Raw genomic sequence first — 12880 nt, 5'->3', positions numbered from 1 at the left:
TGTAACGTTAATCATGTGTATATTGCTGCCAGTCCTCAGAATGGGGATCTCTTGTTTCCTGTTTAAGACAGCATCATATTACTTGGTTTTGTACATTAGTGACTGAACCAAAAAAAGTAGGAGATGATTTTTTTTTATCAAAGCAGTAACTTTTGAACCTTGACCGTGCTTTGTAGCCTGCTGAGGGGCTTTTGAAAAAGAGGGTGCCTTACTGTGCCCCATACCAGGGCTATCAGTATTTCTGGGGAACGGAGCCTGGCACACACACATTTCATAAAGCCCTCTGGGCAATTCTGAGGACCGGATTGTGTGTTGTATGTAGCTTGTAACGGAAGATATCTTGTCCTTGCTCTCAGACCCCCATTTCTCGCCCATCTCATGAGCTCCTTTGAGATCCAGCAACAGTTGCGTATTCCATTAGTAAACCGGTTCCAGAGTCACATTTTATTTCATAAGTTAGTCCATTAGAAGTTTCCCGCAGTGAGGAAGTAGCCAGAAAGAACACGCTGTCCCTCCTCCTTTTTATAACTATAGGGTCTGGCTTGACAGAGCAGGAGTGTGGCCATCTTGGATAAGCCCCTCATTCTAAAGTTCACCTTAATAAAACACTGCCTAAATCCAAAGGGCATCAGCCTAATGGCTAAGGTCAGCACGACCGTAAACCACAAATAACATCTCCAACCAGAAACATTCCAAATTCCTCCCCAACTAGATACATGCTAGCCAGAAGAGCCTCTCAGGTTTTAACTAAAGAAAACCTGTCTTTAACTGCCAAAAAAAAAAAAAAAAAAAGAGTTTCCTGCAGTGGCTCTCGCTGGGCCCAGCACGGCAGCAGCACCTGGGAACCTGCTGGAGATGCACACTCTCAGATCCCTCTCTGGCCTCTGAGTAAGATACTGGGGGGCAGGCTCTGGTCTGTGCACACAGGTCCTCAGGGAGATTCTGACTGATGCACGCCACAGCTTGAGAACTGCTGATAAACTCCAGACACATCCCAGGCTGGGATCTAGGTACACCAAGGGAATGAAATAGCTGCACTTGTCCTCCAGGGACTTGCCTTTTGGAAGGGCCAAGAGAGATATACGTGATCACTCCCTGTAATGCAATGTTTTATAACAGATGTGATTTGGGATTTCAGTGGGAGCCCAGAAGAGGGGCTGACTAATTCTACCTCTGCAATAGGGGCAGTTTCTCAGAAAGATAATGCTTAGCTTCGCCTCCAGGCAAAGCGACAGGAATGAGGATATACTTGTAGGCCCTGTGTTCCTTCCACAAACCCTCAGTTTCTTGTTATTTTTGTAAATGCAAACATCTTATTAAAGTAGATGCTAAGGCGTTAGAATTTCCTGCTTTATTTTCCTAAATGACCATGAAGAAACTTGCAATGTCAAAGGTAAAGTGCAACCCATTCTACATTTAAAAACTAAAATGATCCTTTTTTAAAGTAGTAACCAGAGGTGAAAAAATTGGACGAGGGTCTAGATTACGGTTGAGAGCTTTAACTTTCTCCCCAGCAGCACGATTTTCCCTAAAACGTGTTATGAATAAGCAAAATGACTACTACTTCACGTCGTCTAACTCTTCCCACAGAAATCAGAGAGAAATGAAACAAAAGTTTGCACAGTTCTAGACATGACAAATACAGGTGAAACTACACAACTCAGAAAAATGATCCTTAAACTAATTAAGCCATTGGTACTTGTGATTTAGAAGAAACATCTATTTTCTGATTCTCTGTTGAAAGTAGTACAATGTTATCTCTTTATTTGCAGAGATCATTTGGAAACAAATAGGTACATTTGTAACCAATGAAGGATAGAATACAGCTGCTGGTGTTACCTTGTGTATTCATGCCTTTATGTAAAACAAATATATATATATATATATATATAAACATATAATTCATAAATATATATGGAAATAAAGATCACTGCTTGCTTTGCAGCTGTTTTAAGAGCCTTCATGAAGGATTTTATTTTATAAGCAGAAATGTGATATCTGATGATTTTACCGCTATGGACTTGCAGGCCTGCACACAGTGGATGACGTTATGATGGTCTTAGCAGTCCTATTGTCTTACTTATGATGTCATTATGACCCTTTGCTGAAATGTATTTCTTTTACTCCAGGTTTTGGATAGAATTGGTGCATTGCCCATAGTCTCTCTGATAAGACAAACTGACATTTGTATGTGAAAATCTGTGCATGTTTTAGTGTCTCTGCTGATACTCAAAATATCCATTATTTTAGTGCCTGGGATAAAAATAAACTACTTGGTGAATTTGTGCAGGTCCTTAAGGACAGTCAAAGATGTCCTGAGGTTTTCTGATCATGGTATACCAAATTTTAGAAAGCTTTTCAAAAAAAAATTTTTTTAATGTCAAAAACCTAGATTTGTTTATTTACCAGCAAACATTGAATACCTGAAAGCTTTCAGGAGATTTTATCACAATGGTTTCTCCTCACTTACAAAATTATCTCTTAGTTCATTCTCATACACTGTAAGCTGTTTTATATGCTTTGAATTGTGCTTAACAAGATAAATTAGACAAACTATTTGAGGTTTGCTCTAGTGCTAACTTGCAAGATCTAATGATTCCAACTAGATTTTTAAAATAAAGTCTATTTTAATACACTATTAAAAAGTTAAACAATTATCTGTTTATAGGTAATTAAAACCCCAGAACCCCAATGTCATCCACTTTTAATTAAGTCTGAATGTATGACAGATAAACAAAAGGTGGTCAGCCAGGTGTGGTGGCTCATGCCTCTAATCCCAGAATTTTCAGAGACCTAGACAGAAGGATCACAAGGTCAGGAGTTTGAGAACTGCCTGGCCAACATGGCGAAACCCCGCCTCTACTAAAATAAAAATAAAAAATACCAAGCCTGTGGTCCCAGCTACTTGGGAGGCTGAGGCAGGAGAATCACTTGAACCTAGAAGGCGAAGGTTGCAGTGAGCTGAGATCACACCACTGCACTCCAGCCTGGATGACAGAGCAAGACTTCCTCTGAAAAACAAAAAGGTGGTCATCGGAGAATTGTTGTTACCACCTGTTGGTTTGTAAGGTACTGATTTTGAGGGGCTTTTAAATAGAATGCATTAGAGAACTTTTTCTTGGCTTCAATTTGCTATAATGTTAACAGAGAACCAGAAACCTTATCCTTACAGATACTTCTTGATTTTTTTATAGCTGGTGACATTTATGAGTGAGAATAGTATATTGCCCTGTGTTCTTTCTTCACTCCCTTTTCTTCTTCCTTCTTTTCTTTCTTTCTTCTTCCCTTCCTTCTTTCTCTTTCTCTCTACTTCTTTCTTGCAAGCTGTTATAAATTAACCTTCACAGAGAAAGAAAAATGTTGACAAATGACTGGAAATGAAACCTTACAAAGAACTGCAGGTGAAAACCTTTGTCAGATGACTGAAAATATACTATATAATTTTTGAAAGTTAGAAACTACCAAACACACTCAGTATTCATAGCTATACAAGTCAACACTTTTCCCTGAAAAGTGGTGTTGCTAAGGGAATCTTTCTTAGTACATGGCTTATCATATTTTTTTCTGTAATTTGTTATTATAAACGGGAGAGAAAACAGGTTAGAGTCTCCCCTCTCAGTCTTACCTTCCATAAAATAGCTAAACTACACAATCTTCAGACTGCTTCCAGCTGAAAACATCTGTGAAATTAAAAACAAATCTAAATATATGCGAGATACGTATTTAAACATGCTGGTAATAAGTGTGCTGTCCCTATAATTTAGATGCTGAAACACTGATGTCATAATAACAACACCTCGCATTTGCACAGCACTTCATAGTTTACACAATGCCTTGACATCCTTCTCTCTGAGCCTCCCACAAGCCCACAGGATTGGAATAGCTTTCCACATTGGGAGGTGAGGGACCCTGGCTCAGAGCGATTCTGCAGTTGTTCGTAGTCACCAGGCTGGCGAACGCTGGGCGCTGGGTGCCCTTCTGCTACACAGCACAGTCTCTCAGCATGCAGGTCAAGGTTCCTTATTCCTCCTTCGAGACATTATTGGGTTTTTTAGCTATTGATGCCCCTATCATTTTTAGTTCTATTTGTGAATCAAAGGGAAAATAATTTCTCAAAATTTGTTATACTTCTATTACTAATGCTTAATGCCCCTCACAATTGTTTCTGTATATTTCTGTGTATTTCTGTATATTTCTGTGTATTTCTATATATTTCCATGTATTTCTGTATATTTCTGCTCCATTTTGGTTCCTTTCCCAGTTTTCCTTTTGTTATGAAGTATTTTTTTAGACTCAAGTCTCTTCTGTATGCGTTACAACTGCCTGTTCCATAAGACACAGGGCAGTGAATTTGTGAGCCCTGAAAATATTTACTTTAGAAATGAGAAGTACGACTTTTCAATGTTGTGTCATAAATTTCCGTAAATTTTCCAGACCTATAAATACTTGCAGAAAAAAATGAAAGGAGAAGGCCACTTGACTTAGCAGTTGGGTCAGTTAGCAATGCCTATGGCAAAATGTAGTGATTCCCTTACAGAGCTCTGTAAGACTCATTTAAATGAAGGCATACACTTAACCTTATTAGGGTGTGAAACAGCTTTTACAAAAAGAGACTAACTTAAGAAACAGTGTGGCCCTCCGGGAGTGTTCCTTTTCTATATCATACCATTTGTAATAAGCCATTCTGGCTGGGATTTACTTGCAAGTGTTGGCTTTTAAGAAGAGATGGTTACGCGCATCAAATTACTCACTTGGCGGCACTTTCTGGGTTGTAAGAATGGAATGTAGAATATGGCAGTGCGTAGATCTCTCAGTGAACATGATGTGCCTCTCCCAGAAGAAATTTCAAAAGATAGTGTTCCTTTTCCTCCACGAGAAAGGAAGAAACTATTTTGTTATTGTTTATTTCTTTTTCTTTCTTTCTTTCTTTTTTTTTTTTTTTTGAGACCGAGTTTCGCTCTTGTTGCCCAGGCTGGAGTGCAATGGTGCGATCTCTGCTCACCGCAACCTCCACCTCCTGGGTTCAGGCAATTCTCCTGCCTCAGCCTCCTGAGTAGCTGGGATTACAGGCACGCGCCACCATGCCCAGCTAATTTTTTGTATTTTTAGTAGTGATGGGGTTTCTCCATGTTGACCAAGATGGTCTCGATCTGTTGACCTTGTGATCCACCTGCCTCAGCCTCCCAAAGTGCTGGAATTACAGGCGTGAGCCACCGCGCCCGGCTTGTTATTGTTTATTTCTAACATAGTGGAAACTTTTCAGTACTCTGGCAGAAATTTCCCAAAAGCAGTTTTCTATTTCATGATTATAAAGTGGCAGAGGAAGAAGTCCTGCACTCCAGCTCAGCAGTGGATCTCCAGTTGTTATCTGGGTACCACAGGTCTAGAGAGTATTGCCAGGAAAACACATCGATGTTTCAGACCTGAGATGACATATTTCTCAATTTTTCAGGCCTGAGATGACGTATCTCTTGTTGCATAAGTAAACCCTTCCAGTAAACAGTTAGTGTATTGATTTCAGGGTGGCTTTAGTCACTGAACCTCCAAGTCTTGCAGAGGTTACTTGGGCAAAAAGCTTCATTATTTTACCTTCAGTCAACAAAAATCTACCTAGGCAAGGCAGAACAGAAAGTCCAGTGACTTGGCGAAGTGGGACAACGTGAAGAATCAGTTAGACGAGCTGCCTGCTTTTTCTCTTCACTTTCCACCCTTCTAGATTCTTGTTTGGATGCAGAGTAGGGGCATGCCTGGTGTCGGGGAGAGACAGTTGAATGAGAAAAGTCCCAGATGGGCAGAAGACTTGGGTGGTTATCGGAGTCCATCTTTCTCATGGCGTGACACAGTTCTTCAAGTCTTGGCTGGGAATGCGAGGCTTTTAGATTTGCTGGGCAGTACCTACTAAATATTCATAATGTTGCTCAGTTGCAAAAACAAGACATTCAATCGATGGCCAGGGAAATAAGTAGTCATGAATGGAGCCAATGGGAATTGGGTGCTAAGGCAAGGAGAGTTGCCAATAGAATATTCTTCAGGATTTTGTGTTTTTCTTCCCATTTTGGAAAAGGGAAATACTAGCATTCCCTGACTTCATATTGGGAAGGCGTTAGGCACTCTTTTTTTTTTTTAATTTTTTTAATTGCATTTTAGGTTTTGGGGTACATGTGAAGAACATGCAAGATTGTTGCATAGGTACACACGTGGCAGTGTGATTTGCTGCCTTCTTCCCCTCCCTGTATCCATGTGTTCTCATTGTTCAACACATTGCCTATGCGGTGTTTGATTTTCTGCTCTTGTGTCAGTTTGCTGAGAATGATGGTTTCCAGGTTCATCCATGTCCCTACAAAGGACACGAACTCATTGTTTCTGATGGCTGCATAATATTCCATGGTGTATATGTGCCACATTTTCCCTGTCCTGTCTATCATTGATGGGCATTTGGGTTGATTCCAGGTCTTTGCTGTTGTAAACAGTGCTGCAATGAACATTCGTGTGCACGTGTCCTCATAGTAGCATGATTTATAATCCTTTGGATATATACCCAGTAATGGGATTGCTGGGTCAAATGGAATTTCTATTTCTAGGTCCTTGAGGAATCGCCACATTGTCTTCCACAATGGTTGAACTAATTTACACTCCCACCAACAGTGTAAAAGTGTTCCTATTTCTCCACATCCTCTCCAGCATCTGTTTTTCCTCCCAGGCTTGTGTTCTTTCGTCGAGGTAGCATGAGGTGGCGGTCACAGGTGAGAGAGACTGTGGTGAACACAGTCATGTTGAATGCACATTGGTCACCTAGTAGAAGATTTTACAGGCTTGCTGACTTCTGAACACTGTTTTCAAGGTTGATTTTTGGTTGAGAGAACCTATAGGTACCCCGTAATATGATAACAACAGTACTGATCTCACAATTGCCCTATGTCCCATTCACAAGATGTCCAACCAAGCCAAAAAGTCCCCGGCTAAGTTTAAGAGAAGTCTCAAAAGTAACAGATAACAAATAATTAATACCCAGTGACTTTGAACTGTAGACATAGCAACAGGGAGGCTAAATGGGCCTTAAGGGAAACATGATGTCTGAAGATGCATTTTATTTCAAAAAGTGTTTGCTCCAGTGAAGTTTCACTCTCTATGTAGAACGGCACCAGCGCACACTTTTCTTGGGCCTCTGCGTGTGTGGTAAGTGGAGGCCTGGCAAGAGTCAGGTCGGTGCCAGCATCCTGGGTAACTGAATGAGGACACAGGTGACCAGGATGTGTTCACAGTTTGACACATCTGCCTCCCAAATCAGGGACCGCTCGTTCCACTGGCTGGTTAAGCTGAGGATTCCATCTTTGCCTGGTTCTCTGTCTCATGCTTCCTGTTATTATTATGATTTTGCAGCAGATATTTCTGCTCATTTGTCAATCATGTATGCATCCTGGATGGCATAGACTTGATTCTCCTAACAAATTGGTGTCCCTTTGTATTTTTTTTCTGGCCATAAGGTAGAATATATATGTCATTTATTTAAAAAGGAGAAAATGTGCAGGAGTTTATTGACCCAGAGAGGGAAAAGGGATACTCAGGGCACATTTTCAGCAAGGAATTTACTGCCTCTGTGGGTAAACGGGATTCACCATGGTGAAAGTCAAAATAAGCCACCAGTGCCAAGCGTTCAGAGCCCTTAGAGTCAGAATTCTCTTAAAGTCTCCAGTGCTTGAAACCTTCCACTGGTTCTAAGTATGTCAAAACTGTCATGTCTATGAATGTTTCTCTCAATCTGAACATTTTTATAGCAGGCTAAAGAATTCCGTAGGTCAGAGATTCTAGGACTAATCTCTAACATCGAATACATGAACTTTTTGTTCTAGAAAAAGCAGCAACTTTGTGTTTACTCTATTTTGACGACAAATTCTTTGTAAGTAGAAAAAACAAAACGTAGACATGGGGCTAACATATGAATACACGAAGTAAATGTACCAAAAATATCTTAAGACCTGCTTTGTGGTGGTTTTGTTTGTTTGTTTGTTTTTAACTAAAGTGACTCATTCGCCTCTTGCTCCCCGTGAAGCACAGGGAGGAGACGTGATAGGCACAGGGCGGACTCTGCCGCATGTCCTGGCCTTGCACTCAGGCCCCCCTGCAGGGGCTGCAGGGATTGCTGGCCACTCTGAGCAATGCCTGTGGGTGTCAGTTTCCTCATCAGCAGAATGAGGGTAGGCCTGGTGCTTCTCTCACAGGATCGCGGAGGGATCGAGTGACAGGCTGGTGTAGAGGCTGGAGCGTGTGTGCAGGGCGGCCCTCTGACTAGGGGAGGCAGGCCTGGACCCTCATCAGAAAGCCTGTGTTCTCCGTGGCTACATGACTCTGCCCCAGACACATTTCCGGTGGCCCGGATCCTAGGAAGTCGCCAAGAGCCAGAGAGGAGAAAGGCTCCACTTGGCTGGCCTCTTTGGTGACCATCCCTTGCCTCCATGGCGGGACTCTCAGATCATGTCCCTGGTGGGTCTCACCGTCCCTCAGGAGTGTTGCTTTTGTGTTTCCTGTATGGTTTTGGGCCAGCTTTGAAAATCCTCTTCATTTCATTTCAGAAACCCTGCTGCTTTCTGCCTGTGCTCTCTTTACCTTAGGGCTTTTACTGTGACAACTGTGAACGGGACATTCCTTGTCTTTTTCTTGCTCCACTTTCTCTCCCATCATCACTAAAGCAGACGTGGCAGTGATGGCCATGTCCACTTTCCACACGTCCAGCTGTGGACCCTCACGGTTCCCCAGATGCCTGGACCATCTTGCGAGGAGGAGGCAAACGTGCCCCACCTGGAGCCCTTGGCCCTTTTGGCGATGTTTTGGCTTCCTCAAGTGAGAAAGAATGGATTTGTATTCCCCACATCGTTATTGTTTTGGCTTTTGTTTGTTTGTTTTGTTTTGAGACAGCGTCTCACTTCGCTCCCCAGGCTGGAGTGCAGTGGTGTGATCTCAGCTCATTGCAACCTCCACCTCCTGGGTTCAAGTGATTTTCCAGTCTCACCTCCACCCAAGTAGTGGGACTACAGGTGCCCGCCACCAAGCCCGACTAATTTTTGTATGTTTCGTAGAGACGGGTTTTCACCATTTTGGCCAAGTGCCCATTATTACTTGATCTGGAATTAATTGAGCCACTTGAGGAATTGCTTGGTTCCCTGATGACCCGTGTTGAGCCAGTCCACGCCCACACCCAGGGCCTCTGGGTTTCATTTGGAGTCCATCCTCAGAAATTCCTTAGGTCTCCCGTCTCTTCACCTCGTGTGTAATAAGGCCTGCACATGTTATATGGAACTGTAAAAAATGCGCCAACTATCTGTCCTTCCTCTTTATCTGATTATTTATCATTGTTCTGTAATTTGCAAGTTAATAGACTGATCATAAATTAATCCATGCTGGAGACTTGCTGTTTTCTACCAGCAGCATATAAAAGTTATTTTTAAATTGGTTTTAAATCTGTGAGTAAAAATAAATTGCTTTGCTGCAAGAAACACCAAAAATGGAAAAGCTAATGGTTCAAAGTTGGTAATTCATCTTACGGAGATCACTAGTGGCCTAGCTGCTTTAAACAGTGAGAGGATTTATTAGATATTTGATTTGCAAGTGGAATGAAGGGTGGTCTAGCCTTTGTCCCGTGTTCACCTTCCACGCGATCCTAGAGATTGTACAGCACAGCAGTGGCATGTGACACACTGCGAGTGCCTGCTCTGCTTGGCAACCTCGAAGCTATGAAGGGGAAGTAGCCAACGAGCCTAACACATCCGCCTTGGGAGGCAACACCTTTCATTCTTTTTAAATATTCACTTTATGATCAGCTTTTTTATAAATGTTAGGAACAGGGAAAATGCTTGGTTAGGAAGGAAGAAAGAAGAAGGTAACTATTGTACATTCCCTAGGTAATGTTTTTAAGCGTTGTTATTCACTTTCAAAACATATTTTATTTGAACTTAATATTTTGATTTTATTTTTTCCATTTTTTAAAAAATTTAACAGACAGGATGAGTTTTTTATAGTTGTATTACTTAGAAATCATACTAAAAATGGATCGGTGTGGTGGCGCATGCCTGTAATCCCAGCACGGTGGGAGGCTGAGGCGGGTGGATCGCTTGAGGTCAGGAGTTCAAGACCAGCCTGGCCAGCATGGCAAAACCCATCTCCACTAAAAAAATTAAAAACAAACAACCAAAAACAAAAACCTAGCCACTCATGGTGGCAGGCGCCTGTCGTAGCAGCTGCTAGGGAGGTTGAGCCACAAGAATCGCTTGAACCCAGGAAGCAGACGTTGCAGTGAGCGGAGATTGTGCCACTGCACTCCAGCCTGGGCAACAGAGCAAGATTGTCTCAAAAAAAAAAAAAAGAAGAAGAAATTATACTAAAAACAAAACAGAATGCTGACTACCTTATATAAATACAAATAGTGGTTTGCTGTGATAGCAAGTTTTTTCTTCTTTTTATTTTTAAAGAATTACACATTCACAGGAAGTTGCAAAAAATCTACTGGGAGGTCTTACATACCCTTCCCCCAACCTCCTCCAGTGGTAACATCTTAGTAGCAAAGTTTCATATATTTATTTTGATATCATATCTAAGTTTGACATCATTATCTAATATTAAGCTAAACTAGAAGCCCACTGTTTTAAATACCTAGCGATACAGTGTTTTAGAACTCATAGCCTTTCACAATATTATTTGGAAGTTAATTTTTTTAAATGAAATGATTTTGGTCTTTAAGTTTTAGAGGCCATGAAGGCATGAGGAGAAATGGGAGAAGGGAAAGAGCTGAGGTAGATGAACAGAGATGGGGAGATCCATTGATTCGTTGAACAAACCAGACACTTCGTGATAGTTTCTGGATTAACTTACATGAGCTAAGTTTATATTCTGTTCAGATCACAAGGGCTCCAGTGTGTGTGTGAGTGTGTGTGTGAGTGTGTGTACCACTCTACCCACCCTATATTTATTTCCCCGTATTTGGTCTCTTCTGCCTCCTTTATTTTCGGGGTGGGTGTCCGAAAGGAGGGTCTTTGGAAAGCTGGTGAAGCCATGTGACCCATTTCAGGTGCTCTGTGCTCAGATGTATTCATTACTTGAAAAATTCAGGGAGCTGCACACTTTTGTACGCTTCTCTATGTGTATATAATACCATTATAAAAATCTTAAAAATATATAGGGTGCCCGTGTACTCCCAGCCATTTGGTAGAGAAGACAGAAAACCTACAGAGGAGGCTAGGATCTTAGAAAATTCAGCTTCTCAAAGGAGGTTTGGACTTAAAGTCAAGGCAATGCATCTATTCTTTCTTTCGATAGAATTGGCTGAAAGATCACTTAAAGTGGCACTCCTCTTACTGTGACTGCAGTTTACTCTTAATTACTAATTATATAAAAAGAGGGTTTGAAATAACATAGCAACAAAGTAACATACTCCTGCTCCATTACACATATAAAACCTCAAAGCATCAACCAACTGCGGAAACTGCAGAAGGACAGGGCCATTTGGGGATAACTACAGCCCCCTTCCTTGTCTGGTCCCTCCCAGTGTCAGGCTTCTGTGGACCATATTCAGAGCAACGTGGGGAACAGGAAGAGAAAATCAGCCCCATGGTGAAGGAAAGCTCCCAATTCACAGAGCAAACACAGGTACTCTTGTTTGTGGGCGCTCCCAGCTTGGCGAGCATTCTGAGCCCTGATCCTTACACCGATTGTATTATGCAACCATAAACGATGTTTGCTGTACCAGCAGGGACAGTTTACCTTAATAGATTGGCATAACTTGGTGGAATCTTATCTGCATGTTTCATCTTCGATTTTTACCTCAGTTCAACTCAATAGGCATGCGTCAAACGTCTTCTGCAGACTGCACGCCGAAAAGCTGCTGGGTACACAGTTACATGGACCAAAGATGCAGCCTCTGCTCCTAAGGAGCCTGTAATCCAGATCCCCATTCTTTCCACCCCATTCCCCCAAGCAAGAATCCACCTAATGTGGTTTGCAAGAACTTAAGAACTGAAAAGGCGGCCACGAGAAGCCAGAATGGGTTTGCTAAGTTGTGTGTTCTATGATTAAGTGTAATCTAGCTTTGCAGCACACTTCACGGCTTCCTCAGAGCCTTCCACACGCGGAGTCTCATTTGAGTACAGCTAGTGCTCAACTTACGACCATGGTAGGGACCGCGGACCAGTCGTAACCTGATTTGGTCGTAAGTTGAGTAGGCTATATGTACAGTTGAAATGGTGCATGCAGAGATGGTAGTGCTGCCGGAAGCTGGTCCGCACTGTCGGACGCCCAGCTGGGCAACGTTTGCGCTGCCAGACACGGAGCAGTCGTGGCTAGCGATTGTGGTCGTAAAGTTGAATGGTCGTAAGTTGCATAGGTGGTAAGTCGATCGATACCTATACTTGTGTGAAGATAGCCTCATTCCCCTCAGTGAGCTCTTCATGGAGTGATATCATAGACAGCAAGCCTCACACTTTTGTGCTTCCAGAAGACCAGATTCGCATTGAAAATCTGTATGGTCTCTTCACATTTCTAAGTTGCCGTCAAAAATTTGTTACTATAAAAGCCTAACAGTTGAAGAAATGCAATTTCTATTGTTTGGTAAAGCTGACCTTCATTGTCAAAGCAATTAGTCGCTCAGATTTACTTTCTCCCAGATAATAGATTCTGACTTCTTTTTTTTTCTGATTAAAAAATTAGGAAGCCGGGTGTGGTGGCTCACGCCTGTAATCCCAGAACTTTGGGATGCTGAGGTGGGTGGATCACGAGGTCAGGGGTTCGAGACCAGCCTGACAACATGGCGAAACCCAGTCTCTGCTTAAAAATACAAAAATTAGCCAGACACGGTGGGGCACACCTGTAGTCCCAGCTACTTGGGAGGCTGAAG

At 42.1% G+C, this 12880-nt stretch overlaps 1 protein-coding gene across 3 annotated transcripts in view; it reads left to right on the top strand.

The window, feature by feature from the left end:
• EGFR (epidermal growth factor receptor) overlaps window positions 1-12880 on the top strand; it is a 198678-nt gene that overhangs the window by 6494 nt on the left and 179304 nt on the right. The window lies entirely within an intron of this gene.

Source organism: Sapajus apella, unplaced genomic scaffold, assembly GCF_009761245.1.
Source record: "Sapajus apella isolate SASKATOON/1434 unplaced genomic scaffold, GSC_monkey_1.0 scaffold54, whole genome shotgun sequence".
NCBI lineage: Eukaryota > Metazoa > Chordata > Mammalia > Primates > Cebidae > Sapajus > Sapajus apella.
This window is presented reverse-complemented; position numbering and strand designations above follow the sequence as displayed.